The sequence below is a fragment of the Budorcas taxicolor genome, chromosome 8 (genome assembly GCF_023091745.1).
Source record: "Budorcas taxicolor isolate Tak-1 chromosome 8, Takin1.1, whole genome shotgun sequence".
Taxonomy (NCBI): Eukaryota; Metazoa; Chordata; class Mammalia; order Artiodactyla; family Bovidae; genus Budorcas; species Budorcas taxicolor.
The window spans coordinates 102817205-102839029 of record NC_068917.1 but is presented as its reverse complement, the minus strand read 5'-3'; the positions used below and the strand labels follow the sequence as shown (position 1 = coordinate 102839029).

Here is a 21825-nt window from a genome sequence, read left to right as displayed (position 1 = left end):
TGGGTAGGGGAGCTCCAGGCTAGAGGTTTCCTGTAGAGTTTTGAGCAGATTTCATTTGAATTTCAAAAAAACTGAGTACCTCAGCAGATATCTAGAATGTGGGTTGACTCTATTATTCTCAAATTCCCTCCCTTCCCCCTGCATCTTCATGGGAAAAACATATATGCCCCCAACCACTGATATTGGTCTTGGCCACATGATTTGCTTTGTCCTCATGGGAGGTGGGATATACTTCTCTGCTCTTGACTTTGGGTGCAGCCATGTGACTGCATTGGCCAATGAGATGTTAGCAGACATGACACAAGCAGAGGCTTGGAGTGTATCTGGCCAATCCGGCTCATCCTCTTGAGCCTCTTCCAGCACCAAAAGAACAGCTTCTCTGGGGAGCTGCTGTTCCTTTAGCCCAAGCCCTGGAAGGAACACATCGGGAGTAGACAGGAGCTCAACCCAGAGTCAGAGGCCATGGCCAGTCATATCTGCACCTTTCATTACAGCCACTCAGCTAAGCCCAGCCCAGATTAGCAAACACCCAGTCTTCTCACAGAAGAGTGAGCAAGAACATATGATTTTTATTTTGAAGCACTGAGTTTGAGAGTCATTTGTCACAGAGCGCTATTTTGGCCAATAGCTAACTGCTGCCGCTGCTAAGTTGCTTCAGTCATGTTCGACTCTGTGCGACCCCATAGACGGCAGCCCACCAGGCTCCCCTGTCCCTGGGATTCTCCAGGCAAGAACACTGGAGTGGGTTGCCATTTCCTTCTCCAATGCATGAGTGAAAAGTGAAAGTGAAGTCGCTCAGTCGTGTCCGACCCTCAGTGACCCCATGGACTGCAGCCTTCCAGGCTCCTCCATCCATGGGATTTTCCAGGCAACAGTACTGACACAGCTCAAATATGTATATGTTTTATATATACATATTATATATGTATTATACTTATTATTATACCTGCTAATGATATATATCCCAATAATATATATTCCATCTATATAAATATGTGTGGGCTTCCCAGGTGGCCCTAGTGATAAAGAACCTGCTTGCCAATGCAGGCAGATGTAAGAGACAAGGAATCAATCCTTGGATGGGGAAGATCCCCTAGAGGAGAGCATGGAAAGCTCACTCCAGTATTTTTGTCTGAAGCATCCCAATGACAGAGGAGCCTGGTGGGCTACAGTCCACAGTGTCACAAAGAGTCAGACACAACTGAAGTGACATAGCATGCACTGCTACTGCTGCTAAGTCGCTTCAGTCGTGTCCGACTCTGTGCGACCCCATAGACAGCAGCACACCAGGCTCCGCCGTCCCTGGGATTCTCCAGGCAAGAACACTAGAGTGGGTTGCCATTTCCTTCTCCAATGCATGAAAGTGAAAAGTGAAAATGAAGTCGCTCAGTCATGTCCAACCCTCAGCGACCCCATGGACTGCAGCCTTCCAGGCTCCTCAGCCCATGGGATTTTCCAGGCAAGAGTACTGGAGTGGAGTGCCATTGCCTTCTCCGAGCATGCACACATGCACGCAAATATATGTGTATGTGTGTGTGCATATATCCTAATAATACCTGAAGCTGAAAGGTCAGAGGAACTATAAACTACCCTCTCCCCATCCCCCTCAATCCTCAGAGAAATAAAGAAGAGTACAGGGTACCCCTTCACAAATTTTAAAATTGAGAAACTAGGAAAATATCAGTGGTGGTTATTTTTGGGTAATGAGATACTGAGTGTTTTTAATTTTCTTTATAATTTTCAATATTTTTAATATAATTTAAAAAATCAGATATTCTGTATCTAGGTAAAATAAAACCAATAAATCACATTTTAAAAATGCCACCTCTGGCCTAGCACTGAGAAGGCTGCTCTTCATGGGCTGTGGCACCAAAAAGGAGCTGAGGTCCAGTGGAGTGTTAAAATAAATACAACATCAACTGGCACTCAGTTCCACCAACACTGACGGAGCTTGTCCAGCTGAACTGAGTCAGGCACTACAAGGAATTCTGTAATAAAATTAGGTTAAAAATTTCTGACTTAAAACAAAAAGGTAGACTCTAAGTAACTCACTACTCTCAATGAAGCAGCCTCAAGTGATTAAGAATTCTCTGTGATGTGATGCCCACTGGCTGGCCTGATGATCTCCACTGCCCTATTGGTTTCAAGGCTCTTGGCTATATAGCTCAAGTGCTAAAGATTTGGGTCGTGATACTGCGTAACTGAGAAGGAACGTGGGGCGGGAGGAGGGGGGATGGAAAAAAAGCAACAAAACTAGGCTTTTAAGATAACAACAATTGAGTTTCATCCAGAGGGAATGAACTCAGGAAATCTACAGTTTGTATATGTCCAAATGAGTCAGACCCAAATAGCAGATTTCTCTACAAATGCACGTGCGGGCACTGGAGAGCTCAGACTGCCATCTTTCCATGGAAAGCCTGAATCACAAGCCTGAGGAGCTTCGCAAGAAACCAAGTGTTGTGGGGTTAATAAGAGTCATTCCAGTTGGCTTAGAAATGCCAGTGTTTTCTAGCTTTATGACTGAAATCTAATGCAGACTTCCCAGGAGGAACCAAGGAGATACTGCCCAGCTAAAAATAAAGAATAGGCAGGAAGTGTAATTTACACTCAAGGTTAACTGAGGCTCTTTAGGCTGAGACAGGTGTACATTACAGCCTTTGACCAGCTTGCTTAGTTTCTCTGGAGGAAGAAGCAGAGTGTAATAGACAGTAAAGAAAGGTGACACACCGCAGCTGGGCAGCTTCAATTTACTGGAGATGAGGTTGTGATCCTGGCCAAATGGTCTTATAAAATCGAACCTAACCCCAATAGACCTTTGTCACGAGAAAATACAAAGGACCTACGAAGTGCACCGATCATTCTCTCATTCAAAGTCTATTTATACACGCATCTGTCTAACTTAATGCAAGCACCTACCTTCTAGCAGGCACTGCACTGAACATCAGGGACAGAAAGCTTAATCAGCCATGGTGTCTGGTTGGGAGACCTCTTAGTAAAGTAATGAGAACAGTCAAGTAAACACATAAATTGCAAAAGAGCCCAAAAGGAGCTGGAGGAAAGAAGATCGATTTGGAAAATTGTCAGTTCCGCTGGGGACTGTGGAGGGACTCCAGGTTGCCTGTCCCAGATTTATTCCCCCCTTCTCCCATGCTAACAGAATCCTTATTTCATGGGGGATGGGTGGCAATGTACCCAGCTGAAAATTTACATATCCCAGCTTTCTTTGCATAGAAAGGAGGCCATCGGACAGTTTTGGCCAGTGAGATGTATGTGAACATTTTGGGTAAGACTTCTGGGAAAGCTCCTTCAAAGGGAGAGAGTTGATTTAAGTGGCACTTGGCCTTTCCCTTCTTTCTGCCTAATACAGGGACCTGGTGCTAGAGGGATGTACTAGCTTCCAACAGCTGCGGTAACAAATGACACAGACTTAGTAGCTTACAAAAAATCAACTTACTATATTACATTTCTGCGGGTCAGAAGTTTGACAAGGGTGTCACCAGGTTACAATCACAGGGTGGCAGAGTCATGCTCCTTTCTGGATGCTTTGGGAAAGAAGTGCTTCGTTGCTTTTGCCAGCTCCCTGAGGCTACCCACAGTCCTTACCACATGGCCCCTTCCTCCACTGTCAAAGTCAACAATGCTGTTGTTGTTCAGGCATCAAGTCATGTGTAACTCTTTTGCGACCCCAGGGACTGTAGCCCTCCAGGCTCCTCTATCCACGAGATTCTTCAGGCAAGAATACTGGAGCAGTTTCCATTTCCTTCTCCAGGGAATCTTCCTGACCCAGGGATTGAACCCGTGGCTCCTGCACTGGCAGGCAGATTCTTTACCGCTGAGCCACCAGGGAAGCTCTCAGCAGTGTTGCAAGCTCTCTGACTATTCTTCCCCTGTCACATCTCCCTCTGGCTCTCTTCTTCTGCCTCCTCTTCCACTTCTAGGAATCCTTATGATTAGACTGAGCCAACTCAGATAATCCAGGGTAATCTCTCTATGTTAAAGTCCGATGTTTGGAGACCTTAATTCCATCTGTAACCTTAACTCCCCTTTGTCATGTAATCTAACATAATTACAGGTTCTAGGGGTTAGGATGTAGACATCTTTGGGGGTCCATCACTAAAGATGGATAAGGAATATGATGCTATAGGTGGAGTTTCACCTTATATCCACATGGACAAGAGTCTGCTAAGGGTGCCTGAGTGTGCAGAAAGAGAGAAATTACTTGGGTTCTAGTTAGCATCCTGGAGTGACATCAGCAGCTCTGGACAGTTCATTCCAGATTTTCTGTTTTGAGTTTAAGCCACAGCTAAATGCAATTTCCTCCAGATACAAAGTGGTGAGGAAAACTTGACTGAATAAGTGTTATGTTAGCTGGGCCTTGAAGGATGCCTTCATCGGGTGGAAAAGAGAAGAAAACAGGCCAGGCAGAGGAGATAACACAGGCTGAGGCCCAGAATATCATATGTCCCTCCCTCACCCAGGAGCATGTGGCCTTGCATGGCCTTTTCAGGGACAGCACACTCTACTCTCCAGAGGCCATGGTTCACCAAGATGCCTCAGAGAGGTTCTCAGCTTCCAAGTCCCTCATCCCCACTGCTCACTTTGTGCTCTCATTCTGCTGGGCCTTGGATGGCTCAGAAATACTTGGCCTTCCAGGCGCTGTGAGGACCCTTCCTTCCTTCCTTCATCTTTAGTGGGAGAAAACAAGGCTCAAACAAAGAGAGATGGGAACAAGAGAGGGGCCCTGGGCCACTGATTCTCTAACTCCTGCTTGCCATGATTCTTTGCGGTATCTCTGCTTATTTAACTTACAAGAGCCAATCAGTGCTTCCTTTGTGTGAGCATCTCTCGGTTGAATGCAAAAGGTGCAAACTCATTTGAAAAGACCCTGATGCTGGGAAAGATTGAGGGCAGGAAGAGAAGGGGACGACAGAGGATGAGATGGTTGGATGACATCACCGACTCAATGGACACGGGTTTGGGTGGACTCCGGGAGTTGGTGATGGACAGGGAGGCCTGGCGTGCTGTGGTTCATGGGGTCACAGAGAGTCAGACACGACTGAGCGACTGAACTGAACTGAACTGAATACAGACTGGGTTTCCAACAGCCTAACCGTTTGGGGAAGGGTTTGCCAATAAATTCAGGTGTATTCCATCTTTTCTTTCTCCATCAGTGATGGTGAGAATAATTGTTACGAAACTAAGCATTCTAGCATTGTCTTTGTTATGTATATATTGTTTGTATGTAACAATAATGATGAGGAGGACTGCCGAGTGCTTACTATGTGCTAAGCACTGTTCTACCTGTTTCACATGCATTACAATACTTAATCTTCATATCCTATGAAACAAGAATTCTTTCTCTTCCTTTACGCAGAAGAAGGGCTGAGATACAGAATGCTACTGACTTGTTCAGGGTCACAATCATAATGAGGCCAGGGTTTAGACCCTGGTACTGGGGAACTAGTCCTAGAGAGTCAGGATTCTTTGCCATTGCTTTCGGCTAACTCTCTAGGATCCCTTTCTTCTTTTTCCTTACTTCTTCAAGAACTCATAGTGCAACACAATGGAGTTTTCATGCTCATAGAACCACAGAAGGTCACGCTGGAGGTAGAAGCCATTTAACCTAATTGATTTCCAGAAACACAAAGCCCCTAAATTGTTCTCCACCCAGGATTTCTGCTTGAAATCCTCTGCACAGAAGATTTCAGACACAGAGAACTCACCATCTCTCAAGGCAGCCCTTCCCTCTTTGGACAGTGCTGACCATCAGCAGTGGTCAGTGAAAGTTGATCAGCTTCCACTCATGGTCTGAGTTCCAACCCTTGGAAGTGCAGAAGTCAAGTTTAGCAAATACCATGACTTGTAGGGGCTCCACTTGGGAAATGGGAAAACCAAAGGCAAATGGAACTTACTATTCAGTGGGGAACACGGATGATGGTAAAGAATGGGCTCAGATGGTAAAGAATCTGCCTGCAGTGCAGGAGACCTGGGTTCAACCCCTGCGTTGGGAAGATCCCCTGGAGAAGAGAATGGGAATCCACTCCAGTATTCTTGCCTGGAGAATTCCAGGGACAAAGGAGCCTGGTGGGCTACAGTCCATGGGGCTGCAAAGAGTCAGACACGACTGTGCAACCAGCAGTTTTACTTTTTAGCGGGGTGGGGGTGGTGGGAAGAGCAGAAGGGGAAAGGGTGGAGTGACAAAGAGGAAGGAGGACTTCTGGGCTTCGTCATAGAACCAACTCAGCACCAGCTAAAAGCTGAAGTGAGAGGAGCAGTAAATAAACATTTCAGGGACTTCCCTGGTGGTCCAGTGGCTAAGACTCCACTCTCCCAATGCAGGGAGCCCAGGTTCAATCCCTGATCAGGGGACTACATCCCACATGCCAGAATTTAGAGTTCGCGTGCTGCAACTAAGACCCAGGGCAGGCAAATGAACAATTAAAAAAATAAAAAGAAACATTTTCACAAAATCCTAGGGACTCTAAGTACATTTCTGAACAAGGTCTGAGCAAGACCCAGCGTCTCCCTGACAATGGACCCTTTATAATTTTCCTGTTAAGGGACCTGGGCCGAGATCACAGACATAGACTGTGAAGAGGTCAACCACTGCTGCTCAGTTGACATGTTTTAGAGATTCGGTAAATTCTCCCAGAATAAAAAGGAGATGCTGACAGACGGGTCCAAGGTGCTGAATTTAGACCTGTTCTTTCCCCTAGAACTGTAATTTCATAGTTGAGCAGTCAAGTGGGGGTGCCTGTCTGACCAACCTGCCAAAATAAGAACCTCAGGGAGAAAGTTTGCTCCTCAGAGGAGAGGAGAGCTGCCTGTTTATGCATTCAGCATGAAGCAAAATGTAAAAGAGGCTGCGAATTGTTCACCAAGACCCACCCTCCCCTTCTCTCTCTACAACAAAATCCCTAAAGCTAAGCTGGGCACAAGGCACGCAGAATACTGTCCATACTCCTTAGCATCTTTTGTAACCATGGGCAGCATGTTCTAGCCAAAGGGATGTAAGTCAAAGTGTGGTAGGCAGCTTCTAGAATCTTCTGTAGTCCTTTCCTCTTTCATCCCTTCCTTCATCCTTCTGCCTGAAATGCAGAGATATGTGGATGAAGCTCTCACTGCCATCCTGGACTCTGAGAACAAAGACAGGAGTGGGAAAAGCTAGAAGAAGGCTTGGTCCTTAAGGGCTTCCCAGCTCACAGCCACCAGAGACTGCCTACCTATGGATTTTTCCTGGAGGGAGAAATAAATATCTTGTGTAAGCCACTATGACTGTGGGTCTTTGTTATCTGCATCCACATTTAATCCTAAGCGATGCAGTTTAGCACATAAGGATTTGGATGAATGCTTATAGAAGTATGCTGAGGATGTGGGGCCATAGCTAATCACAGCCCAGAGCCTCATTAACATCCCAGCAGCAAAAGAGGGGAAAAAAATGAACAATCGCGAGGCTTGCAATCCATTCCTGCTAATCAACTTTTATAAGACGGGGCTTGCTTAGGGCTGTGCTTCACTCCACCCAACATCCTGCTCCATCCAAAGCCTCAGCGGGGAAGTTCCCACTCTTTGCGCAATGACCATCATCCAAGTCTTAGCATCTCTGGTATGCTGGGGCTGCGATGTTTGTGTCCATCTGATGCTCACAGCTTCTGCCAGCTGGATTGTACCAGAAATAGCAGGACTGGGCTGTCCACACATTCGAAAGACTGACCCAGAAGAAAGCCTCGCAGCATAGTGAGCTAATTACCCCTACACAGGAGACTCGACAACACAGAGCTTACCTACGACCCTGGAGATCTGGTTACAGAGTGAGATCAGAAGACATATTATATAGGTGGTCCAGAAGTGAGTGTGGTGACATGCTAAGGTGGCGGGCATCAGTAATTTCAGCTGCCCAGGATCCCCGCCCCTTTCCTTTGGGGAAGAGCATGCAGCTCCTCCACTGGGAAACAGTCTCTCTGGAGTACCTTGTGCATTTGGTGAAACTATTAATCAAAGGGTCCCACATCCCTGGCCAAGGAGTAGGTCAACTGGACTCCTGTTAGAAATCTGCATCTTGGGAGGAGTAACCCAAGAATGGGTAATAATGGTAGGGGTGCGGATAATCATTCCTACAGCAGGATTCTGAAGACTTCCCTGTTAGTTTTTGCTGCCTGGATCCTCAGTTCTACCTGGGACCTGATTATGTAACCCCTCCATTCTAAGAATATTTAGCTCTATCTATCTAACCATCCATCCATCCATCTATTCATCTATCTATCATCCATCCATCTGTCTGTCCATCCATCCTTCCACTTATCTATCTATATCTTAAGAGCTGTTTCCATATTCCAGGTAGGACACTGGGCAGAATACTGTCTCCTTTCACACAGCTAGATGATACAAAATTCATTTTCCATATTCCAGGAAAACAGTGCACTTGTTTCTATGGCACTCCCCAAATATTTTTCATTTGTGACTCAATTTGCAAGGAGACAGTTTCCTTTTATTTAGATGAGTATATCTGGAATCACCACAGATCATTTGGTATTTTACTGTGAAAAAGGTTAATGGCCTTTAAATAAACAGAGGATTTCCACTTCTCCTTGTGAAAGAACAGGACCTTCTTTGACTGCAAGGTGTCAGTGGAAACTCAAGCTCGTTTCATTTTTTCCCCCTTCGTCATCATGGAGACAGAAATATGGCCAAGAAGAGAACGGTGCTTTAAGAATTCCTGAGGTGTAGCTCATATCCTTTCCCTTGTTGAAAGGTTGATGGTTCCCCATCATCTCCTTCCCGCATCTGATTGACCTTCTTAGGCTGGAGGGTCACACCCTCCATGCTCTGCTCTCACCCCTTCCCAGCCTTACACATTCCCGTGTCCCAGCCAGAACAGAGAGCATGCTGCTCTGTGAAAAAGCCTGGACCTCCCTCTTGCAACTCTATCTACTGGAAATACATCTGATAATCAAAGCCCAATCTGTTGCCTTAGTAATGTTTTTCTTCAACCCACTCATCCTAATATGTTCACTCCTTCCCAGTCCCCATCACGGCATCCTTAGAGAGCTAAGAACATCCTTAGCCCTCTTCAGTTCAGTCACTCAGTCGTGTCCCATGAGTCACAGCACGCCAGGCCTCCCTGTCCATCACCAACTCCCTCTTAGATACCTGGTATACCTCACCTGGTATTGGAGCACTAAAAATGTGTCCATCCTCCCCAACTGTACTATCCTCTCCTGAGTACAAGCTTACTGAGAAGTAGGACAATATTTTATGAATTTATTACTGTACCATACGTTCTTTTTTTCCCCTTATATTCTTTTCTATATGCATCAGTTCAGTTCAGTTCAGTTGCTCAGTCGTGTCCGACTCTGCGACCCCATGAATCGCAACACACCAGGCCTCCCTGTCCATCACCAACTCCTGGAGTTCACTCAGACTCATGTCCATTGAGTCAGTGATGCCACCCAGCCATCTCATCCTCTGTCGTCCCCTTCTCCTCCTGTCCCCAATCCCTCCCAGCATCAGAGTCTTTTCCAATGAGTCAACTCTTCACATGAGGTGGCCAAAGTACTGGAATTTCAGCTTCAGCATCAGTCCTTCCAAAGAAATCCCAGGGCTGATCTCCTTCAGAATGGACTGGTTGGATCTCCTTGCAGTCCAAGGGACTCTCAAGAGTCTTCTCCAACACCACAGTTCAAAAGCATCAATTCTTCGGCGCTCAGTCTTCTTCACAGTCCAACTCTCACATCCATACATGACCACAGGAAAAACCATAGCCTTGGCTAGACGGATGGAGAGGCCCAGTAAATGTTTGTGAGTGAAAGCAAAGCAAAGCAAAGCAAGAACACATTTTAAAGGATTCTACAGTGAAACTAACTTGGAGATGGTACTATTCAATATATTTTGTAAACTCTCAGCTTGGTTTTGCTACTTTCACCACTCCCTCAAACGTATTAAAATTTGTATATTCATTGAAAAAAATCAATACTGGATTGCTTTCTATATTTATCTGAGTGAACTGCTGGGACATATTAGCACTCTTCATTATTGATGTTGGTACAATCAAATTTAATCAAGCAAATATGAATGAAAATTTCTCTGTCAGTTTTTCTTAGCCTCTGGAAACCAGCCTATTCTTTTCTTGTATATTTAGCTCATCTGAAATCACATGGCTCATACTGTCAGAATCTATGCAAGTTGATTTCTGCTGCGGAAAATCATTTCCAAGCAGCCGCTGAGCCTTGATGTCTTGGGTGTGATTCTCGTGTGAGTCTGTTTCATCAGAAATACAGTTTTGATTACATGAAAATGAGATGATCTCCTTCCAAAGCAATACATTTCTCAGTAACTTAAATCCTATCTTCCCAAGAAATATCTTTCTCTGCAGCAAGAGAAAAAAAATATCTCATCCAGCCTTTCACCTCCAGCCTCTGAATCAAGGACTCTCCCAGTGAAGGTCAATGACTGTCCGTGGACCTGACCTTGTGCAAATGCCTCTGGGATGGGACTTTATCAAAGACCCCTTCTCCGCTATAGCTTCAACTTATCTCCAGGATGCCTCCTTCCCGTTAGTCCCTTTAGAATAAATTCTCTCACACCAAAAATAGGTGAACTTCTCTTGACCCTGAGTCCTGTTCCTATTACTGCTGAATCTCTCTTCCAGATTTCCCTAACAGCACTTGCCTGCCTCTTGCTGTCTCAACTTCTCACACCCTAGTCACCCCTCAACCCACTCCACTCCACCTGGGCACCTGCCATGCTGTTAAATCTGGTCTTGTTGAAGCCCATGACATCCCAACTGCCACGTCTAATGGACATCTTCAGTGTGAACCTATCGACGTCTTCCTTTTATAACACTCTGAGGACCACCCTTCCTCCCCTTCAGAAGCTGGATGCCACATCTTCAACACAGGCGCCTCTTCTACTTCTTCACTAAATGTTTACTTGGCTGGATACTCTATCCTTGGCTAATCACGTCCACCCTCGAGTTTTAATTTCCACCTAAACACTGACTTATATCTCCCCAACCGATACCTTCAGCCTCTCTCCTCACTCCAGCCTCTACATAACAATTGCATTTTCAGTGTCTCCACCTGGATGGCCCATAAGCATCTCAAATCCAACATATGTGAAACCAAACTTATCCTCTTCATAGAGCTGTTCCTCCATCTGGCCTTTAGTTCCGCTGCTGGTACCACCATGAATCCATCCTACTTAAGATGGAAACCTGGATGTTATCTTGTGTTTTTGTTTAATTTTTCAAAAAATGTTTACTGACATGTAGTTGATTTACAATGTTGTGCTAATCTCTGCTGCACAGCAGACGGACTCAGTTATACATACACATATTCTTTTTCAAATTCTTTACATTAGGGTTCATCACAGGATACTGAATATAGTTCTTTGTGTCACTGTGCTAGTCAATAGGACCGTGTTGCTTATCTATCTCAAATACAGTAGTTTGCATCTGCTAACCCCAAACTCCCAACCCATCCCTCCTCTGCCTTCCCTCCCCCTTGGCAACACAAGTCTGTTCTCTATGTCTGAGTCTCTGGATGTTACCATGACCTCTGACTTGCCCCTCTTTGGTAAAAACCACACACATATACGAGCCACTAAGTTCTGTCAGTTTGTTCCCTGGGTTATCACTACTTATTAATCTGCTTAGGTATTGCCTCTTTCTGGAAGTCTTCCCTGACACAGTTCCCATGCTTGCTTGCTGCCATATCTTATAGACATATTTCCATCACCTGTCATATGCCATTGTATTTGAATCACTTTCTTATGGATCTGGAGTTCTGTCCCCAACTCCCATTTGCAAAACTCTTGAGGATAACAACCACCTCTCCTTTATCTTTCCTTGAACATGGCTTCTAGCATCAGGCTAGCTTGTGTCTAATAAGAAACCTGGTTTAGTGAAAGTTCTCAAGAAATATTGGCTCTATAAATGAATGCATGAATTGTTTCTCAGTTGGAAGTAGCCTCAAGACAGATCCTTTTGCTCAACTCCTTTGGTCAAAAATGATTCTTAAAAAAATTAAAAATAATGGCAACTACGGATTTGGCACAAAGAACGGATTTTTTAAAAACTTGTCTTATTCGCTTTCTCTGATATGACACAGAAGGTAGCTGCTGTGATTTCTAGACTTTTCACTCTTCCCCAAATATCTCAAATAAACAATTCCACCTGACTCCATGTATATGTGTGTGTGTGTCTGTGTGTATCATACTGTTCTTATTTACTCTGGGGCTCACCTAAATAAAACCTCCTGTGGAGGAGAAACAGATGTGCAGAAATTGGGCCAGAAAGAGGGGCCATCTCTGTACTTACTTCATTTCCCCCTGTGATTCTCTTCGAATTCATTCCTTCAAGCAGGAAGCATATGGGCTTTCATCTCTGCCTGTGAAAATTGTTTATGTGCCGCATTCCTCTCTTCCAAATCCCCATTTATTCATTGTTTGTGCCTAAATCCAGCACTCCGTGATAGTCTTCCTGCTGAGTGAGAGTTTCTCATCAGCCTCTGTATGTGTGTGTGCATCCACAAGGCTTCAGCCACAGCTTTTATAAATGCCCACTCTGGGGGTAATCAACACATTTCTGCCTGTTGTCCTATACAGGAGGTTACTCTGGGAAGGCTGAGAGCACCTTCAGGATACTTGAGTTAGTATATTAATGAGTCAGCCATGGAAAAACATTACTTCATGTCCAAGAGGAGTAGTAGTTAAATAGCTAACATTAGGTGAGCATTTACCATGGGCCAGACAACGAGCTACATGGTTTGTAAGCATTATTCAATTCCCTGCAAATGTGCATAGTAACTACTACTATAATCCACACTTGACAGGTGACAGAACAGAGGCTGAGAAAGGACCAGTAACTTGTGATCTGCTAAGTCTGCAAAGTCGCTTCAGTCGTGTCCGACCCTGTGCGACCCCACAGACGGCAGCCCACCAGGCTCCCCGTCCCTGGGATTCTCTAGGCAAGAACACTGGAGTGGGCTGCCATTTCCTTCTCCAATGCATGAAAGTGAAAAGTGAAAGTGAAGTCACTCAGTCGTGTCTGACTCTAGCGACCCCATGGACTGCAGCCTACCAGGCTCCTCCATCCATGGGATTCTCCAGGCAAGAGTACTGGAGTGGGGTGCCATAGAAGGTAGAGCTAGAGTTCAAACCCAGGTCTGCCCCCTGCTGGAGCCTAGGGTTTTTTGTTTTTGTTTTTTTTAATTGAAGCATAATTGATTTATTATACTGTGTTACTTTCAAGTTAATTAGCAAAGCAATTCAGATACATGTGTCTGTGTGTGCGCGCATGCTCAGTCAGTCTTGTCTGACTCTCTGCGGCTCGATGGACTGGAGCCGGCCAGGATCCTTGGTCCATGGGATTTTCCAGGCAAGAATACTGGAGCAGGTTGCCACTCCCTACTCCAGGGGATCCTCCCAACCCAGGGATCGAACCTGTGTCTGTTGTGTCTCCTGCACTGGCAGACAGATTCTTTACCACTAGCGCCACCTGGGAAGCCCTATATATTAATATATGTATATACGCTCTTTTTTAAAAAATTCTTTTCCATTATGGTTATTATATTGTGGAGCCTAGGATACTAACTGTTGCCCTGTGCTTCCTCCTTCCAAAAGCAAACGAAACCACCCCTGCCCCCAAAGATTTCTGGTTTCCTCTTTTTGCTAGAATTTTCTTTTCCAACACTTTGATCAGGGAGAGCTGTCCTGGTTGAGGCGTGAGCTGACGGGGGAGCCCTTCCACCTCCTCTCAGCCCATCCTTGCCTGGGGTGGCCTTTCCGCAGAATGCAGTTTGGCAATCACTGTGCTGTGAGAGTGGAAACAGCAGCTGGTGTCTCGCTACACCCCCTTGCAGCGCCTGCAATGCCATGCACAGCTGGTGCTCAATAACTGTCTCCCGCAGGAATGTGGTTCTGAGAGGGGGCATTACTGCCTGCAGCCACTGACAACGTGAGGCTTCCATGAGCCACCGACAGGGTACCCAAGGACACTAGCGCCTCTGGCCTTTGAGCTCGAGGGAGAACTGTTTCCATCCGAAGGCACAGGTGTCCGCGAACTGCGCCCAGAGAGGAGACTCCAGAGGAGACTGCCCTGGGATGTCATGGCAGGAGCTGGGAGGTGGGGGGTGGCCTGCTAAACCCAAACGGATCTTCCTAAAGGGATCTTTCTCTTAGGCTTTGTTTTCTTCCAATCATGTTTTCCATGCTTGACATTACCAGGTGACAGCTTCTCCTCCGTGGAGAAATTTGTCATCCCACTGGGATAATTCCAAAGTTATTCTAAGAGTTCCTGCTCAGAACAAATCAAGCCAATCAGGAAGCTCCTCCACTTGGGCTGTGCCTGGCTGATTGTTTCCCACTTGGACACTTCCTGCCATTGTTGGCTGGCCTGTTCTCAGAGGCGCAACCCTGCGGCCCTGCCCCTTCCTCTCCGGAGCCCAGGGCCACACTGGTGGCTTTGGGTTGAGGTATATATGAGGCTCAGAGATCAGGTACTTGGCTGGGAGAAAGATGCCTACAAAGAAACAAGGGGCAGTTCCTGGCCCAGGTGGTATTGGGTCTCTCTGGCTTACCGAGAGATGCTGAACTAGACTGGTCTTTCACTGACTGCTTCAAGCATGTGTTGAACTAGTACAGTGGCAGCTTCCCAGTCTATACCTTTGAGAAGTTTATCATCTGCTGGAGAAGGCAGGTGTATAAACATTTACCAGTTAGCTCTCTGTGGAGCTCAAGGGGGCCTGGCCAGGGCTTGTTGGGGATGCAAAGAAGAGAGCTTGACTAACCCTGCCTAAGGAGCAGGCGGGGCAGGATTCCAGGAGTTTGGGACATTTCAGTGGGATCTACAAAGATGAGGAAAAAAATGATCAAGGCAGAGAGGTCTTTAGAGGGCATGATGGGCCAGGCGACACTTTACCATGTCACTTTACCATGGACCATCAAAGGGGGTACAGATGGCTGCTGCCGTGTTGCCTCCCTTATCCCAAGAAGCTCTGGCAGGAAGTGTCCAAGTGGGAAACAATCAGCCAGGCACAGCCCAAGTGAAGGAGCTTCCTGATTGGCTTGATTTGTTCTGAGCAGGAACAGATGCTCTGAGGCAGAAATGGGCAAGGAGGTGTAAGCATCTCTGTAGGACGAGACTCTTCTGAGTGTGTTCATGACAGGGAGCCAGTGAGGGGGAGAGGAGGGTTCAGATGCGACGGCTCTCGAATGTCAGACTCAGGAGTTTAGATTCGGTCCTAAAGGCAACAGGAAACCATTTTCTTATTGGTCTGTTTCAAGGGAGTGATCCTATCAGCCATGTTCCAGAAAGACCACACTGGCAGCTGTGTGAAGGACAGAAGTGGATGGAGGGCAGAGGGACAGAATGAAAACAGAAAGATCAACAAGGATTAATCCAGGCAAGAGATGAGAAGGCTGTGCTTGGCGTGGACTGTTATGAGAAGCGAAAAAGGGTTCCACTGATTGATACTGATGCTATAATGACACTGAGGATGTCTTAAGTCAACCTTTCTGCATGAGTGTGGCCCCACAGGCTGGGCTGGAAAAAAAAAAAGGAGCAACATTCAACTCTGAGACTATGAGCCAAAGTGGCTGAAGAAGCCTAGGGCCTAGAGACTACAAGGGGTTAGCAAGAGCCTGGCCTTTCCCTTCTTGCCCACCTCCCTCTCTGGTACCTTCCAGCAACTGCCTGACTGTTAGTGGTACTAGTGAAAGCTGCTCAGTCGTGTCCGACTCTTTGTGACCCCATGGACTGCAATTCTCCAGGCCAGAATACTGGACTGGGTACCTTTCCCTTCTCCAGGGGATCTTCCCAATCCAGGCATCGAACGCAGGTCTCCCACATCGCAGGCAGATTCTTTACCAGCTGAACTACAGGGGAAGCATGGGAGGGACATCTTCTAGGGATAAGGGAGGCAACACAGCAGCAGCCATCTGTACCCCCTTTGACGGTCCATGGTAAAGTGACAGCCAAGGCGTGAGTCTGAACCCCATGTCTTCAGGCCCTAATTAAAAGTGTTCCAAGGACTGAGATGGTCTCCAATCAATGAGTTCTACAAGGAAAACCAACCCTGGGCCTGATGAGCTGCGTACTGCCCTCCCACCCAATGCTCAGCAGCCGGAAAGGTCTTGGAGTTACAGACTAATAATCATCACAGCTTCTGGGCAAATGCTGAGGCTCCCCTCTCCCCTACAGCAGAGAGGCCGAGTCAACACCAAGCACCGGGTCCTCCTGGAGTGTCCTGTAGGGGATGTCAGCACATCGTGGCCCCGCACTATCAGTGTCTCCTTGGCACGTTCACAGAGTCCTTCCAGCATATCCCTGTTATTTTTCCATCCTACACCTACAACAGAGACATTCTGTCTTTATGTATGTATACCTATGGGCTTCTCGGGTAGCTCAGCTGGCAAACAATCCATCTGCAATATGGGAGACTTGAGTTCGATCCCTGGGTTGGGAAGATCCCCTGAAGGGCATGGCAACCCACTCCAGTATTCTTGCCTGGAGAATCCCCATGGACAGAGGAGCCTGGTGGGCTGCCCTCCATGGGATCACAAAGAGTCGGACACGACCGAGTGACTAAGTACAGCATGTATACCTATGGCTGATTCATGTTGATGTATGGCAGAAATCATCACAATATTGTAAAGTAATTATCCTCCAGTTAAAAATAAAATTAAATTAAAAAAAAAAAATTCCAGGGAGAAGGCCGGGCGGGGCCCCTTTCCAGTGGTATATCTGGTTTTGAGAAGCAGCTACATCCCCTGTGGTCCTGACTCACGGTGCCCCCTGGTGGCCTGGAGGCTGGGCAGATAGAGAATGGCCTTGGTGGATGAACTCAGCTGGCCTGAGCTCTAGGAAACCCTACTTAAGGCAGCTGAGTGGACCCATGTCCCACACAGGCACTGCAGAAGGTAAGGAAAGCCACATACACCACATTTATTACAGGATTCTGGGACAAAAACGTTCAGTACCAAAATAAACTTGTAAATATTTTCTCTGATGAACTTTATTCCAATAGGCCTATCAGCCCTGATTCTGTTTTACAACAGCTAGTATCTTGAGACATCAAAGGAGAAGGATATATATTTCTGAGCTTTCAAATCCCCAAGGTGAACAGGATCTTTCTTATACCAAGAGTCTGCCAATAAGAACTTCCAGATACAAAATGAATCACATGCAAGGATCAGAGTCAGGGTCACAAAGCATTATGTGAGCCAAAACAGCGAAGCTCTTAGAAGCAAGACTTGCATCAGGTCCAAAGAAGAATGCCCTTTAAAGCTGATGTGGGTTTTAATTGAAGCCTCTGTCAAAGGGACAATCTGATTTGCCACTTGAAATGGAAACTCAGAAACAGTACTTTGTGCTCCAAAATAATAATTAAAAAAAAACCCTGCCTCATCTTGGTGGTTTGGCTTATATAGAACTGGCATGGGCCATCTCTCTTCAGGCTGCGGTCCCACCCCTGGAGTTGGCCTGCCACAGTCTATTATTTCTGGATCCTGAGGCTAAGCCAGAATCACCTGCTGAAAGCACAGGAAATCTCACTCAACATTCAGCTGAAAAGAGAGCTCAGGGTAGACCAGACTCAGTGGTGAAACAGTACAGGCATCTCAGCGTGGGAGCTCTCACACAGCGGCAAGGAAATGTTTTTTGTGTGAATGAGGGAAGGACCACAGGCTTCACATATGAGAGTTCTCATATGCCCACAAAACCCCAAATTGTCCCCCCAGATGATATGTGTGTAAGGTCTTACAGGTTACAAAGTCCTCTCACAGCAGTTAGGGACTGTTCTGTCAGAATTCAGATACCTTTCATGCCACCACCTGGCTTCTGTGAAGCCTCTCCTGATTGTCTGGACCAGGGGGAGGCAGGAGAATGCACCATGGAGTCACTCAGTTGTGTCCAACTCTTTGTGGCCCCAGGACTGTAGCCTGCCAGGCTCCTCTGTCCATGGAATTCTCTAGGCAAGAATACTGGAGTGGGTTGCCATGCCCTTCTCCAGGATTTTCCCAACCCAGGGACTGAACCCAGGTCTCCCACACTGCAGGCAGATTCTTTACCATCTGAGTCTCCAAGGAAGCCCAGAAAGTACCGTAAATGAGCCCAGATCAGGAGGAATTGGATTAGTCTGACATTTACTGGCTAAAACAATGGGGAATCTCCTACTTATCTTAGTCTCCATTTCCTCGTCTATCAGACGGTTATAATGATGTATAGTGGAAAGTGTGAAAGTCGCTCATTCATGTTCGATTCTTTGCGACCCATGGAATTCTCGAGGCCAGAATACTGGAGTGCGTAGCCAGCTGTTCCCTTCTCCAGGGGATCTTTCCAACCCAGGGATTGAACTCAGGTCTACTACACTGCAGGCGGATTCTTTACCAGCTGAGCCACAAGGGAAGCCCATAGTGATGTATATGGAAGAGCTATTTCTAAGCTCTGAAAATTAAATGAGTTAATATTTAAAACATCTTAGAACATTGCCTGCCATTGAGTAAGTATTATTTAATTTGTGTTCTCACTTTCTCCTCTGGTGTCTTAAAAAAAATTGAATTTAAATACTATTATGTTAAACACCACATGCACTACTTTACAAGACAGACCAAAACTACTATTTAATGGAATAAATTCAGTGCATCCTCTGAATCATGATTTGTGGTCCATAGCATTCAAGAATACCCATAGATTCTTTACATTAAACCAAATTTCCAGAGAATGTGAATAAACCCATCATTTGAATGCTAAAAGGAAAATTAAAGAATTGATGATTGTGTTAAAATTCGTGTGTGTGTGTGTACATGTTTTTTAAAACTCTGGAAAATATAACTCAAGTTCTCAATGTAGGAGAGGCTTATAAGCACATAGGGCGCCGTCTAGTGGCGGGTAAAGTCATATTCCACCAACTGAGGTAGTGTGGGAATTTATGTCATGTCCAGCTCTCTGAGACCCGCTGGACTGCAGCACACCAGCCTTCCCTGTCCTTCACTGTCTCCCGGAGTTTGCTCAGATTCATGTCCATTGAGCCAGTGATGCTATCTAACCATCTCATCCACTGCCGCCCTCATCTCCGTTTGTCTCCAAACCTTCCCAGCATCAGGGTCTGTTCCAATGAGTCGGCTCTTTGCATCACAAGTAACTCAAGGTCTTAATGTAGGAGAGGCTTATACGCACATGGGGCGCCATCTAGTGGCGGGTAAAGTCATATTCCACCAACTGAGTAGTGTGAGAATATCTGGGAGGAAATTGCTGCTGTGTACTTGAGAACAGAAAGCTCAGCATATTAACATTAAAATGTCCATTACTCTCAATGCTTTGTTCCTTTGCTCTCCAAGGAACAGTGTGCTTGCCCTTAGTGGTATATGCAGAAGTCTCCATCCAAAGCCTGTGAACCTACCTTGTTAGCTGCTCTATAACAGGGAGAAACTCTGGCTAAGAAGATCCTGAGGTTCCAGCCTTCAGGAGGCAGTGGCTGGGAGTCTTTGAATCATCTCATTTTTATAGGAGTCACGTCACATAAGCCCACTGACATCATCAGTGGGCTATGGTAGGTATCCCCAAAGTCGAGTGATGAACAACCTAAACAGTGACCCTATGGTCCAATACAGCCAGCCCTTCCCAAAACCCATGTCCTCCCTACCCTGAAGGCCCGTCACTGCGTTGACATGGACCCTGAGGCCCTTGGCTCTTCCCACTTTTGGAAAGCAGCAGTAAGGCCCTGCAGGGTGTTCTCCCAGAGTCCCCACCCTCAGGCTGAGGCTGGCTCAGCACACTCTCCAGCACATGGGGGCCCTCAGCCCTTTGCTTAAGGAGCAGCTCTCATCTGTACCTCTGATCACTCAGCACCCAGAGCCAGGAGCGATACCTGGCTCATGAGGTCAAGCACGCCTATGAAATTCCAAGTGCAAATGCCAGTCCACTGTCATCTTAGGAACCCCAGCACTCATCCTAAGGGCTTGCACAAAGGAGCTCCTGGGTACCCGTGGCATTGAGTGCAGGCTTGCACTCCCGTGCACACCTTCTCCCCCACGTTCTCTCTTCTGGACCAGGGTAAGAGTTTGGCTGGGATCCCCCTGGACAGGGAGTTCCTCCCAGAGTGAATTGGTCACGTGCATCGTTGGATCTCCAAGTCAGCCAGAGCCAGTGGCACCATACATGTATGGGGAGAGACCAGCAGGATCTATGATGAGGCAGTAAGGTTAAAATGAGGAGATGGCCCAACTGACTTTATAATGAAAGAACCCTACTGTTCCAATCACATCCCTCCCATTAAGGTTCTGCTACTGGCTAGAGAGAAACAAAATCCACAGAAGGACAAGCTCTGAACTGTAAGAGGAGAAAGACAAAAGGACACTAACAGGAGCTGGGACCCGTGATGTGCTAGGCATAGACTAGACACTTCATGTGCATTAACTAAGTGAAACCTCACAAAAGCCAAAGGAGATACCTATTATTGATCCCTGCTTTACAGATGGGTTAAGCAGCTTGCCCAAAGTCCCATGCCATAAACCAAGTGCAGAGCTGAGGCTCAGACCAAGGTCAGTCAATGCTCAAGAACATACTCTTTTCACTGCATCTTGTAATAATCCCTGCTCAGTCATTCATATGGGAAGAGGAACCCCTAATATATGGGAGAACTCTAGGCTCAAGATATTGCTGAGATCAACAGCAATAATAATAATAAAGAAGAGAAGGAGGGGGTTCGGAAGAGAGAGGGACGTAGGGATAGGGAGAATGAAGGGGAAGACAATGGCGGTGACTGTGAAGATACTACTGAGCAGGTCTAGAATTGGTTCCAAGGTTGCAAGCAGTCCTTCATGGTGCACCAGTGCCTCTCCAGAGCCTTGGGCCACCTCGGTTGATGCTCAAGCATGAGGCTCTTGAGATTAGTGAGTGCTGGGAGCCAGCGTGAGGAACTCCGGCCGTGGCAAAGGTCATGAGGAAGGAGGCTCGACATTATGCAAAGGCAGGATCAAGCCTCAGGAGACCCCCTGCTCCCGAGCATCTACTCCCAAAACCAGAGTCTGCCTACTTTACTGTTTTATACTCTCACCTACACCTCTGACTACGAGGGGCTGACCCCCACCACCTCTTTCAGAGAAGGAGTTAACTTACAGTTCCAAGTTAATAAAAAATTCCTGGGCATGACAAGAGTGTTTCAACTTACAAACTCCTCTGAAGGTTCTCTAGCCTGCCTGAGCAGGTTTGTCCGGCCACATGTGACTGTTTACAGCCTCCCAACCGTGAGAGGCACGAGATGCTGTAAACTTTCTAAATACAGATTCTTTTGAGAAGTTAGAAAGTTATTAGTATAGTATATTGGGTTGATTAGAAATTATATTGGTGAAGGGTTTTTCATTTGTTGAGCGAATATTTGCTGCTAAATCTCCATATTCCCAGCCCTTATAATGAATATAACTAGCATATGGGAAAAATAAGTATTAACCTTTGATATTAATCATGTTAAACCTTAGGCTAAGTAAATTCCTTTTCTTGATTATAACCCCCTGCACCCTCACCCTATAGGAATGCAACTTTATCTGGTGCCTTCAGAGGGTGGCGCCTAGTTTAAGAAAAAATCACCCCTGGAAAAAATTAGTTTTCTGGTTGACTGACCATTATCAGAAAGGGCCATAAAATGTCAGCAGGCCTCATGGCCAGAAGATGATGTAAAACCCCTAAGACCTTTGTATACTTTTATATGAAGCACCTGATTTTGACAAGGGTCAGGTCTGCTGACCCTGTGTGACTCTGTATTCATCCCTATGTATAATAAAAAATATATAAACAAACCTGAAAATAAAGAAAATGGATCAGTTTCTGGA

The 21825-nt window shown here is 46.2% G+C and overlaps 1 protein-coding gene across 1 annotated transcript in view; it reads right to left on the bottom strand.

Annotated features, from left to right (window-relative positions):
- The window catches only part of PALM2AKAP2 (PALM2 and AKAP2 fusion), a 369435-nt gene that overhangs the window by 234920 nt on the left and 112690 nt on the right, over positions 1-21825 (bottom strand). The window lies entirely within an intron of this gene.